This window comes from Tripterygium wilfordii, chromosome 21 (genome assembly GCF_013401445.1).
Source record: "Tripterygium wilfordii isolate XIE 37 chromosome 21, ASM1340144v1, whole genome shotgun sequence".
Lineage (NCBI taxonomy): Eukaryota > Viridiplantae > Streptophyta > Magnoliopsida > Celastrales > Celastraceae > Tripterygium > Tripterygium wilfordii.
In genome coordinates, this window is record NC_052252.1 from 9,643,290 (window position 1) to 9,652,094 (window position 8,805).

Genomic DNA, 8,805 nt, shown 5'->3' on the forward strand with positions numbered 1-8,805 from the left:
ACAAGATTTTGCCCAGACAACGCAGTGGTCTGTTAACGATTTCACGGAGGCAATATTGTGTCTCGATTTGGTTGTTGTGGTACAGTCCTGTCATGTCCGATGTCCTCATTATTTAGTTGAAGATGATAGTCATATAAGTTTTTCATAGTGCGATTAATTGTTCTATGTTAGTTCTTCAATTTTAGATGTACTTTTTGATTTTATAGGGTTTGAAGATCTTTCAGAGTGTGTTAATGTGTAATTATTGATTTTAACAATGTAATTATGAACTGATGCTCTGTAGTTTTTAGATTGTATATGGTATATAATTTGTAAGGTTAAATCATATATAATTTGTATATGGTATATAATTTTTTCTTTGAGATCATTTACTAACAACATTGAATCGCCAGGGAAATGGATCTGTCCGATCAAGCGCCGCAACTCCTTTTTGCTTATTGAGGTTTTAATTCCTTGATTTCCTTGGATTTCTTCTTGTCAATTTAAACCCCTCTGTTGTGCACTAAGAACTTCAGTCAGTTTCCTGCTGTTACGTGTTACGCCAAATGCACATTTTTACGGGTTCATCTTCAAGCCATAGTGCTGTTGTAGTATCATATGGCTCTTTATCGCCCTAATTTTTTCCATCCTGAAAATAACAAACAAACATAATGTATAATTATCAAATGTAGAAGTAAAATAAATGGGCCCGTAAATTACTTACATTGCATAACAATGTAATTATGTAGATGTGTATAATTGCAAGAAACCCAATACCAATCAATAACCCACTTAAGAGAATACAAACATATCAAAGATAAATTTCCATGCATCTAAAAAAGCGAGAAACAATGTTGAAATCAAATGGGAAGAGAAAGAGAGAAACCCACCTAAAGCAAAGTAGAAGGTCAAGATCACAGAGAAGAGATTCCCAAGAACAGTAGAAATTGCGAAATTAAATATCTCTTTAATCCTCTCAATGTGACTCCCAAATGAAGACAACAAAGGCATAAAAGCTCGAGATGGGTACGCACAGATGATTGAACTATGACGACCACCACGAACAGACGATCGAAGGTCGTGATTCTCTGGTCTTCCCGAATCTTTGACTTTTTTGAGAGATTCTCTCTTTGGTTTTGGGGTTTTCTTTTTTGTTGGAATCCATTTCAACCAACGCGCCCTTTTTTATTCGAAATTGTATTTTGTTTTGAATTTGCCATGTCACTCTGCTGATGCCACATGGATTATGGAGACTTATGGATGTTTGGCCATGTACAATAAGTACTACCATGTTTTGAAACATTACCATATCCGTTAGTGCTTAAAATAATATTGTATATTGGACTTCTTATTGCTTTGACTATCAAATTACCAATTATACCCTTACGTACATGGTGACTATAGATACTCATGGAGAGGCACATTATAGCACTTGTATGCCTCTAACCGGAATCTTATTAAAATGGGAGAATATGGGTTGGTTTAGATCAATATGAAATTATTGCCCTATGCTCACTCTCTAGTTTCTCCCTAGTTGATAATAATAAGCATAGATTACTATAAACATGATAGGAATGAGGTAAGAACCTTTTCTCTATGACGTAGCCAAAGTGAAATGCATTTGACCTCGGTCGAGATCTAAGTTGGCCTATAGCACAGGTACCGAAGTAAGATTCTGACGTAGCTAGATGTCCTAAAAGAGTGAAAAGACTCGATTTTGGTCTATGGCTCCAGTCAAAATGCTCCTTCCCATTCTTTGAAGAAAGCCTTGATGTACAACTAGTCTTCGCAATTCTTTTTATAATGAGGAGTCCAACAAGATCTAAAGTGAATATTCTATGGAAGTGAATATGAGAGAAAATCTCTTCTTTCGTATAGTGGGAGGCTGGCCTTCTCTCTTACCAATTCTCCCAATGAGATCTCTTTCAATCATTTAGTGGATAACCCAACAAAGCCCTCTTTTTTTGTCGAGATAGCTTCTATTCGATAATGTTGGGTTTTTTTTTTGGTTCCTGCTTGAGTAGTTTTTCAAAAGAATGATGGTCAAATCTTTTATATCAAAGTGATGTTCCAAGGCGAAGAACTGATATATGTAGTCATACTAGCCTCTCACAGAACCAAACTTTGTGTCCCAAAATATGATACACTAGTGACCTAGGATGCTTAGGAATGCAATATTAGACACCCATTTAGCCCAACATGATCACGAACGAAGACAGAAAATTGCGTAGATAGGAGGACGAAACAAACCAACCCACTTGTCCTAATCGGAACGATTGAAGAAAGAAAGAGAATGGTGGCCCCTTTCGCCTAGTTACCTGATATGAGAATAGGGATAGACTGATTAACCTACCTTTGGAGAGCTGCGAATCCTTAGATTTCTACTAACTATTGGACCAAGACTTAGTGTCTTGGTCAACATTGTGCTTTTGATGATTTGTGTATGATTGTATGCCAAAATGTGTGTGAGCATGCTTGACTTAAACATATCCTAAAATGCTAGAGAAAACGCTTAAATGATTGTTCGCCAAACTACATGTTGATTGTTTAATCTTAATTGTGCATAACATGCCTTGGATTTATGATCATATATGTGCACTATATCTTCTCTAACTGAGTCATGTGTTAAATGTTTATGCTTAAATGTTTAAATATGCCAAGTCATTGATCTTATACACTTGAGTGAAGTGTGGGCAAAGGCCTTATGTGCTAAGTGATAGATTGTGCCTATTATGCTAAGTGTTTGTCATGTGTCACGTACTTGAAATTGACCTTATTTGACACCTTCCAAAGTGCTGAAAATAAGCCTTAGGAAATGACCATATTTGTTTGCACTATTAGGGTTTTGGACTTTGAATGATCGCATCTTAACCGACTTAAGTCCAAATGACTTGAAACTTGAACCATAGACTCATATATTGTCTAATCTACGATATAGAAGAAGAATCAAGTGAAGTTGAGTGTTATTACAATCTGATTTGAAGATATATTTAAATTCCGCCAAAATCTAGATGTTTGCGTAAACTCTAAGTTTTGTGTATATGTGTCTTTGCGAACGTGATGAATCAAATCAACTCCGATGGAAATGAAATTTTGTGTGCACCTTAATTTACTCATTATGAGTAGATTTGACTAAGGATGGTTCAAGAAAATATGACATCTTGGCTGAGTTTTTCCGTGCCCTAGCACTCTAGCACAATATGTGAACCAAATTGACTAGTTAACTTGGTTAAGCCATAACTTGCTCATTTGTGATCCAATTGACTTGAAATTTCGTATGAGAATTATATTTGACATGATATTTGAGTTTAATCCTTAAAAGACAAGTTTTTTTCACTTCACATAGGTTCTGTCCAAGGGTAGTAGGTTCTACACTTAATGATTTATCGGTTTTACATATATTGAATTATTTGTCTCATTACTTTATCAAATGATGTCCAAATGACTTGAAACTTTGTATGCACATCAAATTATGTCTAAAATTATTTATCACATAATTTTCATGATTTATTGAATCTTTTTTAGATATGATCAACCTAAGTGATCTTAAATGAAACTCTTAGAGCTTACATGCGATTTGGGAGTTTCGTCTCCTATTTCATTGTAGGTAATCATTATTGTCAACTTATATGATTCAAGTATCATCTTGGAAAGTGATTTCAGGTCCAGCATTCAGTTATGAGCATTGGCGCTATTAAGAAAAGTTATGTTCAGTAACTTCCACTGAGGAATTCTATGAGATTATTTGAACCAGCCTTAGAGCTATTAATTCTGGATATTTGGAGCTGCATGATCATATGATTCAGTGAAGAAATCAGCTAGGCCATGTGTTCTATGTTTTGGACCCGATTGATCTATGTTGTGCAACATTGGTATTTTATGCATGAAATAATTATATGTGACCGGGTGTATGAAACTATATGTAGTTGAGAAGGGCGGAGGGAAGGGGACTACACTAGGTTGTAGTCCTCCCATTTGTTTTGAAAAAAATGACCACTACAACATATATCTATATCTATATCTATATATATGTATATGTATGTATATGTTTATATATATATATATTTATTTATTATGTATACATATCTTTTTATATTTATTCTTTAGGGAGTGTATATATGTGTTTGAATATTTAGACTATAATGTTTAAAAAGTTTCATTTTACTTATTATCGAATAATAAGGAAATAATACATAACAATAGAAACCTTGAAATGATCCATTCTATAATTGTTAATATTAAACAACAATACATAACAATACTTACATGTTCTAATTATACATTTACATATTATTTAATCTTACATGGTCTTTGATTAAATTTCATCAATTTAATATATATTTATGCTAATATTTTGAGTTATTTTATGCCTCCAAATATCAAGATGAATGTACATCAATAATATCATTTTATATAGGTATAATGTTGTAAATAGTCCTAAAAAAAATTATGGGGGCGCTGCCCCCGGATCCCCCCGTCAACTTCTAGTAGCCCCTTCTAACCTCAATTCTTGACTCCGACCTTGGTTGAGAATTAATCAAGAACGCTGCTTCTAGAAAAGATGTCTCAAAGGTTGGAGGGAAGTCTCAATGGATAAGATTCGAAAGTACATATGATCTCACGACTACAAACTAAAGAATTTTTAATGGACCATATTTGGAGAAGGTTTTTGATCCATTGGTTGTTATTAAAGTTGTAAGATGGCATCTTGAAGTCTATGTGGCCCAATGGCTAGAACTCCTATGGACAAGATTTAATGAAGTTAAAATATTCAAAGGTCAAGATTAGAAGTTGAGCTAAAGGCCAAGATTGAAAGTTGTTTTGATTCAATGGTCAAGAATGAAGGAAAGTGTATCTCTTAGAAGGGGTCTCTTTCTCATTGCAAACTCGGAGAACCCATTGTTAAGAAAGAAAAATTATTGCTCTCAACGTGTGCTAACCTTGAGACAAGGACGGAGCCAAGAATTCATTTGGGGGAGGGGAGTATTAAAAGTAGGCAGTGGTCCAGGGGTATTAACTTGCATACAAAGTGTGCATTGCTTGAATATTGACTAGGTTGATCACTTAGGGACCTATATTGTGTGTGTTGTGGTATATTTGTGATCACTTAGGTTAAATATGTCCAATTAGGTTGTTTTGATATCAAACTTTTTTTTAAGTGCTTCCGTGTACATCATTCTTTGCATTAGGTCATTAGATGAGTGCAAAAGGAGTGTTGAAAAGGATCTAATTGTAACAAAAAACACTTAGCACACTCAATGTGTATCAATTGATGAAGTGGGACCATCAAATATTCTTCAAGCATTTGACTTGTTGAGAGATATATATAGAAATAAAAATATAGTTAAGTACTTTGTCAACCTTACCCATGCCTTATCAGTATTTAGAGGTCAATCAAAATTAGACTTGTTGAAAGTGAAAAGACAAGGTTTGCCTCACATTATATATTGTTGAAAAGACTGGTTAATTGTAGAGAGGCTTTAATTACTATTACTGTGCCTAGAACATGGAAGGAATAGGTGAAACAAGGAGATGACATACAAAAAAAAAGGGTACTTTAATTTAGTTGCTGAAACTATTAGCATTGAAGACTTTTGGGATGAAGTTAAAGACATAATTAGTATAAGAAAACTGTTTATTATTTGATTAAGTTTTCTTAAAAGGTTCAAAGATTGAGAGATTTATGAAAATAGATAGTATTCATGGAGAAATAAAAGATAAAATGAGGAACAACAAACAAGTTGGTTGTTATTCTTGAATGGAGAGTATTGTGCTAGCAAGGTGCGAAAAAATGAATATTCCAATGCATTATCTTGGTTTTGTATAGCTGGGTATTTGAGATAAAACTAAATGTTGCCCCAAGTCTTTTGTTCTTTCATTGGTGTCACACGCCTAAGAACTTTGTTTTTTGTTTAAATATCAGTTCTGATTTTATTTCCCTTGAATGGTTGTTTGGAGGCATTTACCATAATGCTTTTCTGAGTTTTTGAATTTGGTATTGTGTCAAAAAAAGTAGCTGATGCATAGTCTTGCTACTTGATTGTATTAAGAATTGGAGTTCTAAATAGTGAATGTATGAATTCAACCATCTAGAACTAGATTGTGCTTCAGGTAGTACCTTCGGATTTTATTAACAAAAAAGCTTTCTACTCTACACTTTGTATTCATCTGGATATGACTATGGATGTGGAGCAAGAACAAAAGCAGCAACAAGAGCATGAGGAAGTGGACATGGAAAATGAAGATGAAGAGCGAGTTGAAGAGGGAGATGAAGGAGGAGGAGATAACGAAAACGTTGAAAGTCTGATTGATAAAAAAAGAGAGAAGGAGATCCGCGGTTTGGGATGAGTTCGATGAAGTAAAAGGAACAAACAAAATGCAATGCAAACATTGCAAGGCTCAACTTCAAATTAGTGGTGGCACGACATCTCATTTCAGGATACATTTAAAGGGATGTACAAGAAGGATGATAAATCAAAAGTCTCAAAAGATATTGGACTCCCGCTCAGGTAAAATCACTAGTGAGACATCTCCTCTTACTACTTTTATATATGATTATAAGAAGGTCAGAAATAGTATTACATATTTTATTCTCATGCATGAGCATCCATTCTCTATAGTGGAGCACGAGGGATTCTATCTTATCTTGCAGAATAGTTCTCCTAAGTATATACCATATACTCGTATCACTGCACAAAGTGATTGCATGGAAGAGTATGATAAAGAAAAAAAAGAAGTTGAAGTTATTGCTTAAAAATGTTAGCAAAATCAGTTTGACAACTAACATGTGGAAGTCTAGTCAACAAATAGAATACACATATAACAATTATCCTAATGACATAACAACACATAATAAAATTACTTGAAAAGCTTGATCAGCGTTGAAATCAGCAACACTCTCAGTACTAGAGTTAGTAGACTGCTCCAAGTTTGCCGAAAAGATAAGGTCACTCGCCACAATCATAAATTACGCTGGCTCAACGAACGTTGTTGTCCCCTATGGGAAAGAAAACACAGCATGGTCAGCCAACTCTTCTGCATCTTTACCCTTCCTTTTATTCTTTTTCTCCTTTGGAGAGGGAGAAGGCCCCGCTTCAACAGTAGCCACATCGGCCGACTCAATGACCTCAAAGGCCTCGGAAGAACCAACCTTCTTTAAGAATTTCTTTCCAGCACCATTTTTCCGCTTCTCCAAAGCTTCTTTTTTCCTCTTCTCAAAAGGTGCCTTGGCATCCTTGACACGACTGGACCAGCCATTGTATCGTCCACTAAGCCTTTTTCCTCTAGGGTCCAATGTCGTAGAAAATAAAATTGATTTTCCAATATTTCGAATGACTTGGTAGCAGTTAAAACAACACCAAGATCTTTTCATTTGAGTATGGGGATACCTTGGTGAAGTTCCTCGACACTCGATCACATTGTGCTTCGATGGAGGTTAACTTTGCTCAAATCGTCTTTCAATCACGCTCCTCCTTCGACAATCCCTCGATAAATTTATAAAAAGTTTTGTCGAAGCCCTCACAGATCAAAATCTCTCTCAAACGACCTACCAAAAGAGGAATATAAGTCTCAACTAGTCTAAAAGTCGAATGCAAGAAAGATACTCACTAGCAGATCTCCAAGATAAGGGAATTTCGTCTGCACCCCAGGACCAAAAATCATATCTCCTCGAACCCAGAAAAACTTTTCCTTCTAACCTCTATTGCTCGTAGTCAATTCCAATATCGGATGCTCCTTATTCCATAAAAGATTGAAGGTATTTCGACCATGCTCCCCATAATGTTCCTTCAAATAGTAGCAATTTCGAAACTTGCGATATTCGAATGGACGCCCCAATCGCTCACTAAGGCACTTCACAACAAGTAGGAGCCTCCATCCATTCAGCATAAATTGGCTCGGGGCAATGCCAAAGTTTCTCAATACATCCTAAATAAGCTTGGGTATAGGTAGATGCAAACCAAGTTTGAAAGACGCCTCGTACATAGCAACCCAGCTCCGCATATCCTAATCAATCTGATGATAGTCGACCGTCGCCTTCGCCTTCACCTCCACTTTGGGTGAAAACTTGAATGAGTAGTTTAACCTCATAACATTGTTCCCTTTCAATGACGATGCATGAGCTATAAAAAAGAAGTTTGGAGGTTTCTCATCAGCAATAAAGTCTTCAGGCCTGTCACTCAGAAGGGGAAGGGCTTGCCTACCACTCGGTCCAAACAGGTCGACAATCTCAACATATCGTTGACCTACTAGGGCATGAGTCTTTTTTAGCATGCCGTATGACTCTTAGCAGTGTCGAGCGACTTGTCGCAGGCTTGTTTTTACTTGAGCGTCAATATCTCCAATCAAAGAAATAGTTTTGTCCACCTCCTCTTCCCCCTGTCGATCAATGATGTCGTTATCAACACTACTAGACCTTCTGTCCTCCCTAAACTCATCATCTAAATCTGACTCTTTTAGAGTTGTAATTTCTTCCAAAAAAGACGACGCTACCAATTATAGCCCAAAGAACATGCAATAATTATGGAACTCATGGGAAAGTAACAAAAAACCCACCAGAAAACTTAGAATTGCTTCAAATAGAAACACAAGAAAAGATCAAAAAATCTCCTGAAAATAAGCGATGAACAGCCCCGACATAAGAGAGTGCAAAGAAAGCTCTTTGACAAAAAGAAGGGAAGTGGAGAGAATGAGGAAGGAAAATCAATTTTAAAGAAAGAAAAACACAAATCCCGAAAACAATCATTATCACACATTAACTACTATAGGTGATATTCGTAGTACACGAGGAAGCCCTAGAGACAAGCGTAGGAGAAATTTAATGAAGAA